Source organism: Cricetulus griseus, chromosome 5 (genome assembly GCF_003668045.3).
Source record: "Cricetulus griseus strain 17A/GY chromosome 5, alternate assembly CriGri-PICRH-1.0, whole genome shotgun sequence".
Taxonomy (NCBI): domain Eukaryota; kingdom Metazoa; phylum Chordata; class Mammalia; order Rodentia; family Cricetidae; genus Cricetulus; species Cricetulus griseus.
Genome location: NC_048598.1, coordinates 16,224,400 through 16,236,612, shown reverse-complemented (window position 1 = coordinate 16,236,612; position 12,213 = coordinate 16,224,400). Strand labels below are relative to the sequence as shown.

Sequence of the window (12,213 nt, the reverse complement as noted above, 5' to 3'; positions counted from 1 at the left end):
CGCAGGCTCAGCTGGGCGGTGGTGGTGCACGCCTTTAATCCCAGCACTCGGGAGGCAGAGGCAGGCAGATCTCTGTGAGTTCAAGGTCAGCCTGGTCTCCAGAGCGAGTGCCAGGATAGGCTCCAAAGCTACACAGAGAAACCCTATCTCAAAAAAAAAAAAAAAAAAAAAAAAAAAAGGCCATATTGATAGGGCTGGATAGATGGCTCAGAGGTTAAGAGCACTGACTGCTCTTCCAGAGGTCCGAGTTCAATTCCCAGAGGTCCGAGTTCAATTCCCAGCAACCACATGGTGGCTCACAACCATCCGTTATGAGATCTGGTGCCCTCTTGTGGTGTGCAGATATACATGGAAACAGAATGTTGTATACATAATAAAATCTTAAAAAAAAAAAAAAGTGTCTGCTCACAAGTTGCTGTTGCCACTCACCTCTAATGTACTGAAAGGGGCTGGAAGGCCCAGGGGAAGAGGTGGTAACCTCTGGGGACACCTGAACTCATGTGCACATGCTCACACACATAAACACAATCCAAATCTAAAGTAAACCTTTACAAGAAAGTGGCTGCCTTAAAGACCTCTCCTGAAGAGGTCCTTGAATTCTAAACATGAAAACCATGCAAACCCATCTGTACAGGTATTAAGTGCTTTTTAGTTCCTTTTTGTGTTTGTGTCTTGAGACAGGATTGACTAGGAGCCCGGGCTGGCCTCAAACTCATGGCCGCCCCACCTCAGCCTCCCTAGTGCTAGAACTACAGACGAGCACTACCACACCTGGCATGAAGTCAGCTTTTTTTTGCTGTGCCCTGTCTGAGTGAAGGGCTTTGGGGGCTCATACTGATCCTCCTTCCGTCTCTGCCCACATCTCATGCTGAGTCGACACATGGCCAGACAGTACTAAACAGTGAACTGAGGTCAAATGTGCCCATTTCCCCTTGAGTGGGTGAGGTGGAGATTCAGAGGAGGGGGCAGGGGAGGCACAGCGGTCATCGACTATAGTTCCCAGAACAGCTATAACCTGCATGCTATCAAAATTAGGGAGAGGATGGCTGTGGTGACTGCAAAGTTGGCATGCACCACCGATGTGGGGCCTCATAGGGGATTCCTTTAAAAAATCACACTCATGTGTTGTATGAAAGGAGAGAAGGTTAGCACTCCGTTGACAGGGATGGAAGAGGCACTTGGGCCTAACAACACGCATATGGTTAAGGCTTTCCCACCTACTTCCTGGCATCTAACCACTGTTTTTTTTACCAGCCTACAATCCACACTGCCAGAAAAGCTAGGAAACAAGGAGGACCTTAAGAGACACATACATGGTCCCCCAGAGAAGGGGAAAGGGACAAGATCTCCTGAGCAAATTGGGAGCATGGGGGAGGGGAGAGGGAGCTAGGAGAATGAGAAGGGGAGAAGAGGAGGGGAGAGGAGGACATGAGGGAGCAGGAAGTTTGAGTTGGGGGTGGGGGAAATACAGGAAAGCAAGAAAAGCGATTCCATAATAGAGGGAACCATTATAGGGCTAAAGAGAAATCTGGCACTAGGGAAATGTCCAGAGATCTACAAGAATGACACCAACTAACAATCTAAGCAATAGTAGAGAGGCTACCTTAAATGCCCTTCCCCTATAATGAGATTGATGACTACTTTAAATGTCATCCTAGAGCCTTCATCTGGTGGCTGATGGAAGCAGAAGCAGACACCACAGAAACACTGAACTGAACTCCTGGAATCCAGTTGCAGAGAGGGAGGAGTGATGAGCAAAAGGGCTAAGAACAGGCTGGAGAAACCCACAGAAACAGCTGACCTGAACAAGTGGGAACTCATGGACCCCAGACAGATAGCTGAGAAACCAGCATAGGACCAACCCAGACCCCCTGACCGTTGGTGTCAGTTAGGAGGCCTGGGCAATCTATGGGGCTCTGGGATGGATTAGTACTTATCCCTAGTATACAAATGGATTTTGGGAACCCACCCCACATAGAGGGATACTCCTTGAGCCTAGACACACAGGGGAGGGCCTAGGCCCTGCTCCAAATGATATGGTAGACTTTGAAAAAAAATCCCCCATGGAAGACCTCACCCTCCCTGGGGAGCAGAAAGGGGATGGGATAGGGGGTGATGGGGGACAGGGGAGGAGGGGAGAGAGAGGGAACTGAGATTGACATATAAAACAAGCTTGCTTCTAATTTAAATTTTAAAAATCTGAGAGAAAAAATATCACATTCACATATTTACTGTGTGTGTTTGTGTGTGTGTGTGTGTGTGTGTGTGTGTGTGTGTGTGTGTGTGTGTATGTGTGTGTGTGTACACATGTGTGCACTCCTGGTACTGTGCCCATTCTCTTTTTCCATGTGGGTCTCAGGATTGAACTTAGGGAGGGCATCAGGGTTAGTGGCCAGCACTTTTACCCACTGTACTGTCCTGGAGGCTATCACCAGCCAGCATGGGGAGTGTTCTTGTGCTGGGAAGGGTTATTTAGCTTGTTTCTGCCCACCCCACCCCCCACTCCCGTTCTCTCCTCTCACATTCCTCTTTGGGTGATTTCTTTCTGTTCTATTTTGCATTGTTGCCATTCTACTTCTGTCCGCTCTCTGAAAGGCACAGCCCAGAGCCTTGGTTGCTCAGGTGTACTGGTGTTGGGAGGATAAAGTGCTGTTTTCCAAATCACCAATCACTGGCTCTAATCAGAGGTGGTTTTGAAAGAAAAATATCAAGACATGAGTCAACAAACCATGGCTTGGGGACCAATGTGGGCTGCCACTTGCTTTAGTAAGTACAATTTTACTGGAACAGAGCCACGCGCACTTGTTTGTGTGCTGTCAGTGGCTTTGGTGGGTTACAACAGGCTGTGTGGCCCACTGAGTCAATCTGGCCTTTATACAAGAGTTTGCTGACCTCTGTCAGTACCACGTGAGTACCACATGGTGGGAATAGCTCCTGATAGGAAGGAAAAGGCAGCCAAGACGCAGCTCCATCTCTAATTACCTCATGGCTCTGGATGCATTGGATTCCTTCTCCTCCAGCTCTTCCTCCAGCTGTGCCCACTCCCATTCTTCCTGCTCCTCCAGCAGCTCCTCCAGCTGCTCCTCCCCCAGATCCTGCTCCTCCAACTGCTCCTCCTCATCTTCCTCCAGTTGCTCCTTCTTCTCCAGCTTCTCTTCCTCCTGCTCTTCCTCTTCCTCCAGCTCCTTCCTTCTCCTCCAGCTACTCCTCCTCCCACTCCTCCTCTAGATGCTCCTCCCCAGCTCCTCCTCCTCCAGCTGCTCCTCCTCATCTTCCTCCAGTTGCTCCTTCTTCTCCAGCTCCTCCTCCAACTGCTCCTGCTCCTCCTCCTGCTCCTCCCAGCTCCTGCTCCTACTCCCCCTCTTTCTCATTTTCCTCCTCCTCTTCTACCTCCTTCTTTCTCTCCCTGTTTCCTCATCTGTAAAACAAAAAAGGCAGCCTACAGGTTTCTGAAGTTTTTCCTCAAGACAAAAATTCAGTTATCTATGAGTGAGACCTGTCCTGCTGCCTCCTCCTCTCTAGACAGTTAATAATAAGCCCTCCCAATTTATAGCCTCATTAGGACATGCCTCACCTCTATTCCAAAGCCCCTTCCATCAGAGGCAATGACTCTCCAGCAGGTCCCCGCCCTGTTTCCATCACCTTTCTTTAGGTTCTGACCCCGTGAGTGATTAGTCACTTGAGTCCCTGTGCAGTGCAGGCTGTGCACAGGCCCAAGTCACTCCCCACCTAGGAATTTAGTGCAAAGCTTCGCTTCTCCATGAGCTCCCCACAAATACTTGGACAAAAACCAGAGTCCTGCAAGCAGATCCTTGACACTGCCTTTCCTTCTGAATCCCTCTACAGAATAGCTCTGGTGAGTCATTTTCCCCAGGTCCTGGGGCATCCAGGAATACGGTGTCAAGAGCAACAGCTGGCCATGACTTCCCTTCCTATCTATTTTTGGAGAATCTTTGATAGTGAGTTCAAACACTTACCAGGTGTCCAGCTGTGAGGCCAGCTGTGGGTTCTTTAGCCTCTTTGGGTTTCATGCTGCTGTGTGAGCAGAGTAGAGACGATGGTGTCCACCATGCAGGCTTGTTCCAAAATTGCAGGTGACTGACATAAAATGTCTGTGATATAGTTAACCCTAGCAGCAGCGCCCCCACTGCAGAGGCTCTTCTAAGGAAGCTCCCCCTCCCACACTTGTCACGCTCCTGTGTGTCCTTACTGAGCTAAGGAGCCATTCTTCCTTACTTTATGAGGTCCTTAGGTGGACTGAGAAAGCCAGAAAAGCCTCCAGAGGATGCCCCTAGGCTATCTGGGGAAGCAAAACCCCAATCCAGTTTGTAGCACTTGTCACCTCTCTGAAGACACAAAGTATAAGGGTGGTCACCTCATGGGACATTGTGCTAGTTGTTATTGCATCACTGTGAGAAAATGCCTGCATTGACCAAGTCACAGGGAGTGTGATGGTCTGAATGAAAATAGTCCCCATAGACGCATGGGCGTGGCATTATTGGAGGTGTGACCTTGTTGGAGGAAGTGTGTCACTGGGGGTTGGAGGCTTTGAGGTTTCAGGAGTTCAAGCCAGGCCTAGTGGCTCACTTTCTGCTGTCTGCAGATCCAGATGTAGAAATCTCAGCTACCTCTCCGGCACCATGTTTGTATGCATGCTGCCATGATTCCCGCCATGACAATAATGAACTAAACCTATGAACTGAAAGCCAGCCTCGATTACATGTTTTCCTTTATAAGCGTTGTCATGGTCATGGTGTCTCTTCACAGCAATAGAACCCCTAAGACAGGGGGTAAGGTTTATTTTGATTTTGGCTTCAGAACCATTGTTGCTGGGCTCTGTGACTTTGGGGCTGTGAGGGCACACAGTACCTTGTAGTGGGAGTGTGTGACAGAGATGACCTGCTCACCTCGGATTCCAGGAACCTAAAAGACAGGAAGGAGCAAAAGTCTCCATATCCATGTCCCAATAGCCTAACAACTTCCTTCCAAATCCTAAAGATCTCAACAGAGACAAAGGCTTGTAACCAAAGCCTTTACACATGTCCTTTGAGAGACACTCTAAAGTTCCAGGCATCTAACCTTCTGACGGTTCAATGTGGTGTAGTCATCTACAAAGTTTGTGTTTGAGAATTGCACAATTGGCTTACCAACACATGCACCCCCCCACACACACAAAATCTCTTGTTCAAAAACATTACAAAGATATCTAATGCCTTATGTGCTAACAAAAAGCTTTAAAAATCATCTCATTAAGTTTATGAGTTTGGGCTTTATCCACAGATACCCACAGGCCCAGGCAGCCTTCTTTGTCTTTGGCGTACAGCTGCTTTTTTGAACCTTGCTTTTTTATTCTTTGCTGTGTTTGCCTTTGACCTAGGTGACTCTTCCACTCCTTGAGGGGGATGTGTGTTCTGTATTTGCAGAGCCTGCTACAAGCAGAGCTTTCCAGTCAGGGGTGAGTCCTGGGCACACGAGTAATCCCCCACTGATTCGTGGGTGGGTTAATGGATCAGTAAGTTAATTGGGTGTTGGGAAACAGAGCCCCTGGAACATTCAGTTTCATCCTGCCTATAGAACAGTGAGCACACCTTGAGCAGAGAAGATTTTGAAAAAGGACACAGATTTCTACAAAAGCAGACCAATTGTCCAAGGCCACAAAGTAGGCACCAATCCCTGCTCAGAGCCTGGGCCACTGCCAGAAGCAGTCATGCAGCACAGCAGCCCAGGCCATGCTGAGCCCTGCCAACTTACCTTCAGCTATCATAGCCAAGTCGCTTCACCAAGTAGCTCTCTCTAGTCCCCATCCCTCCTTGACATTGGGAGTGTGGTGTTCATCTCCCAGCACACAGTGAGCAAGGTCAAGGAAACTCAAATGAGCAACCCCATTCCTTTGGCTAAAGAAGATGACCACAGTATCAGGACCATTTCTGGACTCTGAGGAAGGTTGTGTGTGGTTCTGTAGCTTTGTAGAACCCACCCCTCAGCAACCTGGACAAACTCCACAGAGCCAAGCCACAGGTGCATTGCTGAGTATGCTCAGTAAGTACTGATTGTTGGCTAGGGTTGTGGTTGTATTTCAGAATGTTTTTATTAAGGTGCCAGGGATGGAACCCAGGGCCTTGAGCCTTCCAGGCAGGTGCTCTATCACTCAGCCACACCCCCCAGCCTTCTGTTGCTCCTCTCTTCTGAGAAAATCAGGAGTTAAAGTTCCTGCTACAGATGAGTCACACTCAAGTGACACAATGTTTCAGCAATGTAGGACTGTAAGATCCCACCGGCTTTCCACCGGCTTTCTCCAGGACCTTGCCTCCATCCTTGATGTTAATCACTTAGAGGAAATACTAGATGGCTGTTCTTGGCTCTGTCTCTCACTAGCTGTGTGGTCAGGGAGAGGCAAATGCAATAGTGATATCTGCAGCTATGAAGTTATCAGAGGAACCAAATGAGGTCACATCCATGAGAATGCTCTATGAACAGCAAGACGCTATGCAAAGGCCAAGTGATAGGATACTGTCGGGAGCAGGTGATGTGTCTTTTGTCAGGATCGCTTTTTTTAAACTCTGGCTCTTTGCTCTTTGAAGCCCACAACCCAGCTCCCAAATAAATCAGAGTCTTGTTCTCACTTATGAATGCCTGGCCTTAGCTTGGCTTGTTTCTAGCCAGCTTTTCTTAAATTATCCCATCTACCCTTTGCCTTTTTCTATTTCTCATACCCTTTCTTTCCTTCTTACTCTGTGGCTTGCAGTGTATCTGGATGGCTGGCCACAAGAGTCCTCCTCTCTTTCTCCTTTTGCTTCTCATTTTTTTCTTCTCAGATTTCTCCTCCTAATTATTCCCTCTTCCTGGCAGTCCTGCCTATCCTTTCTCCTAATTTTCTACTGGCAATTCAGTTCTTTTTTAGACCAATCCGGTGTTTTAGGCAGGCAAAGTAACACAGCTTCACAGAGTTAAATAAAAGCAACATAAAAGAATGCAACACATCTTTGCCTCATTGAACAAATGTTCCACAGCATAAACAAATGTAGCATATCTTAAAATAATATCCTACAACACGTGTCTGTTCTTTTGGGGAGAATAGCTCTTCTGGAAGGGATCTCAGAATCCACACCTGCTACAGGCTGGTGGTTGCCGTAGGGAGGGTAAAAAAGTTCCTCATGTTGCTTTAACATGATATCTCAAATTTGGTTCTTGCTAAAGTCACAGACTTAGAGCCTTCTAAACTCATGTTTGAGATTTTTAATTATTTTTTTCTGAGATTATAATGTAATTACATTATTTTCCCCTTTATTGCTCCAATCCCTCCCTTGCTCTCTCACAAATTCATAGCCTCATTTTCTTTAATTGTTGTTGTTGGTGGTGTGTGTGTGTGTGTGTGTGTGTGTGTATTCTTAAATGTATGAGTGCAACCTGCTTAATCCATATACAGTTGCTTGTCTGTCCATCTTTCCAGGACTGACTGTTTGGTATTGAGTAACCAATTGGTGTGCCCAGTCATGCGGAAGACAATGTCTCCTGCTCTCAGCAGTCCTTAGCCACCTGTAGATTTTTGTGTAGGGTTGAGGCCTTGTGAGCTTCCACATTAGCGTGTCTACTGGTGGTATCCTTGTTCGGCTCACATTTAGGCAGCCATATTAGTGAGGTCTCATGGTGTAACGACACAAGAAGGCTATAAACAAGAAAGCCTTCTCCAAGCACAGTCTCATGGTGTAGCTTCTCTGACATTTCTAAGAAACCCAGCCTCGTAGCAAACTTCCTGTTCCTCTGGCTCCTACAATCTTTCTGCCCCCTTTTCTGAAATGACCCCTAAGTACTGGGAGCAGGGGTTGAGACTGAGTTCTACAACTGCATTTTAAGGCTTGTGGCTTCCTTTAAAGTCTTCATCTATTGTAAAAAAAAAAAAAAAAAAAAAAAAAAAAAAAAAAAAAAAAAAAAAAAAAAAGCAACAACAAAAAAAAGACGTTTCCTCGATGAGAGACGTCATGTTGAGTATTAATCCCCAACATTACACGTGATGGAGGTCATGAGGGTGAGGGTGGGGCCTATGGTGGCAATGTGGCTTTGTGAGAGATAAAAGGGACGAGCACCCAAGTCAACAAGCTCACCCTGTCTTAACCTTGCAGTGAGAGAAGCAGGTCCATGAACCCTTTCCCAAGCACGGCCTTATAACCTGAATCAACTTTTATTCTTTATAAGCCTTCCAACCTGTGTTATTCAGTTATAACAACAGAAAGCAGACTCTCATAGTCCTAAGGAAAAGAGCAGAATTTAGGTGGTGCTACTTTGTAAGGAAGAGAAAAAAGAAAGAGCCCAGCCAGGGGACAGGAGGCCGCACTCTGATCCAGGTTTCCAAGAAGTACACATGTCTCATCACCCCCATCCTCTGCAAGCTCTCCCTTGAACAAGGTCTCCTCATCACTGAAGTGGTAATGATAAGCGCATCATGGCATATTCATTTGTTCAACACCATTTATCGAAGCCATTTCTGCCATCTGCCCTCCTGGGGCATGGAGGAGATGTCACCATCGAGAAAGGTGACAGGATATGCTCCAGATGAAACTTGTCAGATCTTTTAAACTAGAAGTGGCAACTACTGTTTCGTTAACACCTCAAGTGAACTTACTCAGGTAATACATTTATGAATGTCACAAACCCACAGAGACAGACTTAGGTGGCACAGAGGCACCAACAGGTCCCCAGAACTCTAGGGACACTGTTTCCAGGGATGTTATTTACTTCACTTTGCTTTTGATTTTATCAGTGTCTGCTGTCAGTAAAATCCCCAAATGAGGAAGTCCTTAAGAGATAGATACTGGGTCTCTGGGGTCTAGGATCCTGGAATGTCTCCACATGGCACGACTCTCTGGTGAATGTGGAGCTGTCAGAGGGGAGTGTCCCTGGAGTGGGCCTGAGCACTCTCTACCTCTTCTGCCATGGCTCACTTTGTGCAGTTCTTCATGGACATGCTTCATAACACCTTTTGTAATCAGCCAGCCCAGGAAGAAGAAAAGCTCTGGTCTGAGCATGCTCTCCAGCCCCTCAGCTCTATCCCTCACCCAAGAAAAACTACCCTGGTACATTTATCAGTCCTGCAGAATGTGTGGGAACATATATCCCTCTTGGTCATGGTGAAAGCGAGTGCCTGAGTCCTTGGGGTAGAGAAAGGCAACCATTTTCAGGGCTTTCTATGCCAGGTCCCTTTGGAAGTCATGCAGTCTCACTTCCTTGCCTTTTCATACCCATAATGCCAAGCCAGGTGGACAGGCTGGACGATAGTCACAGCTTCCCCTTCTATTCCCAGCAGCCCACTAAGGGAATCCTGAAGGTGAGGTTGGAGTACACCCAGGTCTCAGCACGCAACAGCAGTAAGCAGGCCTTCCTGCCCGGAAATGCTGTGTCTGGAGGCCAAGCCTCAGAAATGCTTGTTTAACTGGCCGGTGGCAAGCTCCCTTCTGGGCCATTCTACTGGGCGGCAGGTGTGTGGGGGCGGTCATTTGCCAAGCACACAGTGGGCTGGATGCTCCCCTAGACCACAAGTGGTGAGGAGAGGAAGCAAGGTGTACGTGAAGGCAGATGGGAAATTGCTGTGGGGAAAGGGGCAGGTAGAAAAACAAGAGGTGGAAAGGGCAGCCTTTGTGAAAATAAATAAGGGACAATACACAGCCAAGGTGACTGCAATGAGAGACAGAGAGAACGCCTCATCTCTCATTGGTACCTTCTACCAATTCTACACATCAGTTTGCTTTCGAGTCCCTAGAGAACCAACTGGTACAGGTAGCAAGGACTATGAAAGATATGTTTTTGGAAAAGATAATTGAACTTCTTAAAGGTACAGATTAGAAAGGCTGAAGATGTGGTTCTGGTCTAAGGTGGACTGCTTGCTTAGCATGTTTGATGCCCTGAATTCCATCCATGAGAGGGAAGGTATGAGGGAGGAGGAGGAGAGAGAGAATCAAAGACTGCCACACAAAGGTGAATTTTTTAACATCTGGGAATGCAGTTAGAAATATATATAAATAACCCAAACACATTTTTTTCAGACAGTGAAAACACTTCGTAAGGTACTTTAATGATGGAGACATCCGTCTAAACCCACAGAACACACACAATGCCAAGACTGAAGAGCTCTACTATAAACTATGGAGTCTAGGTGACAATGACAGGCATCCTACACTGTCATAAGTACACTGTTCTGGTCTAGGAATGCAGACAGTGACAAAATCGCAGGACAAATGTAGAGGTGTGGATATTTAACCCAGATAGCCAGGAGTAGTGGAATGACCACGCCCATTATGACCTTACTAGAGTGATTTAGTCAACCAAGAGGCAAGAATGTTGGAGGCTGTGGCTGCAGCTACATAGTGGAGTGCCTGCCTGTCAAGTGCAAGTCCTGAGTTCCACCCCCAACGCTAGAAAAACAAGTAACGTGTTCTCCACTAATATGAAAACATATGCATAAATCACATTGGTTAACCAAAAGCAGCATGGGGTGGTAGGTGCTTACTGGTGTCAAAATACATAGAAGTGCAAAGAAGCACAAGTTCAGGGAATGGAGATAAACTTGGAGAGCTATAAATAGATGCAGCTTTAACTCCATGTCACTTCCCTATCAAGCATCTAAGAACTTATGAAGGAGAAGAGTGGATGTGGTATAATCCAAGAACTCGTGGAAGATCCAGAGTGGAGTAAGAATGGGTTTCCTAGTGCCCCCATCTCCTGACCTTTGTCCTGCTTTTCAGGTCCACTCTAGTCATCTTCATTTCTCACTTATATTTTTTCATCTTCGATGAGAAAGACCAAATGTCAGTGTTGTATTGACACAGGTTCTGGAGATTTCCATGAGAAGCAGGCTCCTTACCCGAGGGCTCAAGCTCTCTCAGAGCAGACTTGTGTGAGAGAGAATACATACTCTACAGGCCCAGAGTCCCGGGTTCTCTACTGGCAGCAGGTCCCAGGGCCCCTGATCCAAATGTGGGCTCTCCTGGTCCAGCCACAAAGCATCCGTAACCTCTCCAAGCAGCCCTCTGGCAGAGGGAAGCAACCGGTGAGCTCAGGAAGCTAATGACCTTGAAACTATCCATTTATCTTGGCCTTCCCCCTCCGTGAGAGATGCCACAAAAAGTGCCAGTCTCTCTCTTTCTCTCCGAAGAAGAATGAACACCGCCAGAAAGCCAGGCCTCAGCCTCACTTCTCCTCCTGGGCCAGGCCCAGGGCTGGAATATTGACGGAGCCAGAGGGGAGAGTAAATCACTCTCCATCATTCCTGAGCCCTCCACCTCGGGGAGAGCGCTCACCTGAGGTCTGCGTCAGAGCCTAATGTCTGTCGGCTTCTCCATAAATCTTCATAAATAGGCAGTGTTGCTTCCTAACAAACCCGCTTGAAGCCAGAGACCGGTGACAGCTCTCCCAAACCGAGAAGAGCTGGCAGCCAGCGGTGGACAGCACAGCCCCCAGCCACCTCCACTCTCCCACCAAGAGAAGGAAGGTGCCCACCACAAGGAATTGGAGTCTCTGAAACCAATCGCTCCTCTCAGCTGCCCGGCATCTGCTTCGGTGGCTGCCCTCACCCTGGCACGGGGACTTCAGATTCCCGCTGGGCCCAGCTAAAGCCAAGAGCTGGCACCGCGAGAACTCCCCTTTGTTCATGGCGCTGGCCACTTGGGTGTGGGATGTTTCCTCTCCTCTTTCCCGCAGCCTTCAATGGGATTTGGGTTAAACACCAATTCATGGACTATGGCTGGGTTGAGAAGGCCACTTGTCCCAGCCTGGAATACAAACAAATAAAAAGACAAAAATCAACAAAGAAAAATGAATGCCCCTACTCTTGGAAAAAGCGCAGCCAATTTGGAGATAAGGAAAGTCCCCTCCCTCTAGCAACTGCATCTTGCACTGGGGGGTCCTCCATGTGCTTTCCTTCCCTTCCCCACTGAAACTGTGTTTGTCTGGACTCACACCATACAGACCATCCAGGGTGCCTTATCTTTGGGTCTTCGGTGCCATCCAAAGGGATGTTGGGGACAGGGCAAAGGACCAGAAGCAGAAGTGATGGTCTCCCATTCAAATTGCTAGAATGGTTTGGGGGTGGGGGGTTGTTTATGGCTTTAAGGATTAAAACAACGTAATGCATTATTGTCGGGTAAATCCACGGTCTTAGTTCAAATTTCCAAGGTCCATGAAGAGGTGAGTCAGTCTGTTTGCTACTGTACTGATGTGTGA

At 47.6% G+C, this 12,213-nt stretch overlaps 1 non-coding gene across 1 annotated transcript; it reads left to right on the top strand.

Annotated features, from left to right (window-relative positions):
- Nucleotides 1-1,122: 1,122 nt before the first annotated feature.
- On the top strand, nucleotides 1,123-1,247 carry LOC113836125. The gene has a single exon (XR_003486129.1). It is a non-coding gene; the product is annotated as a U6atac minor spliceosomal RNA (small nuclear RNA).
- Nucleotides 1,248-12,213: the final 10,966 nt, after the last annotated feature.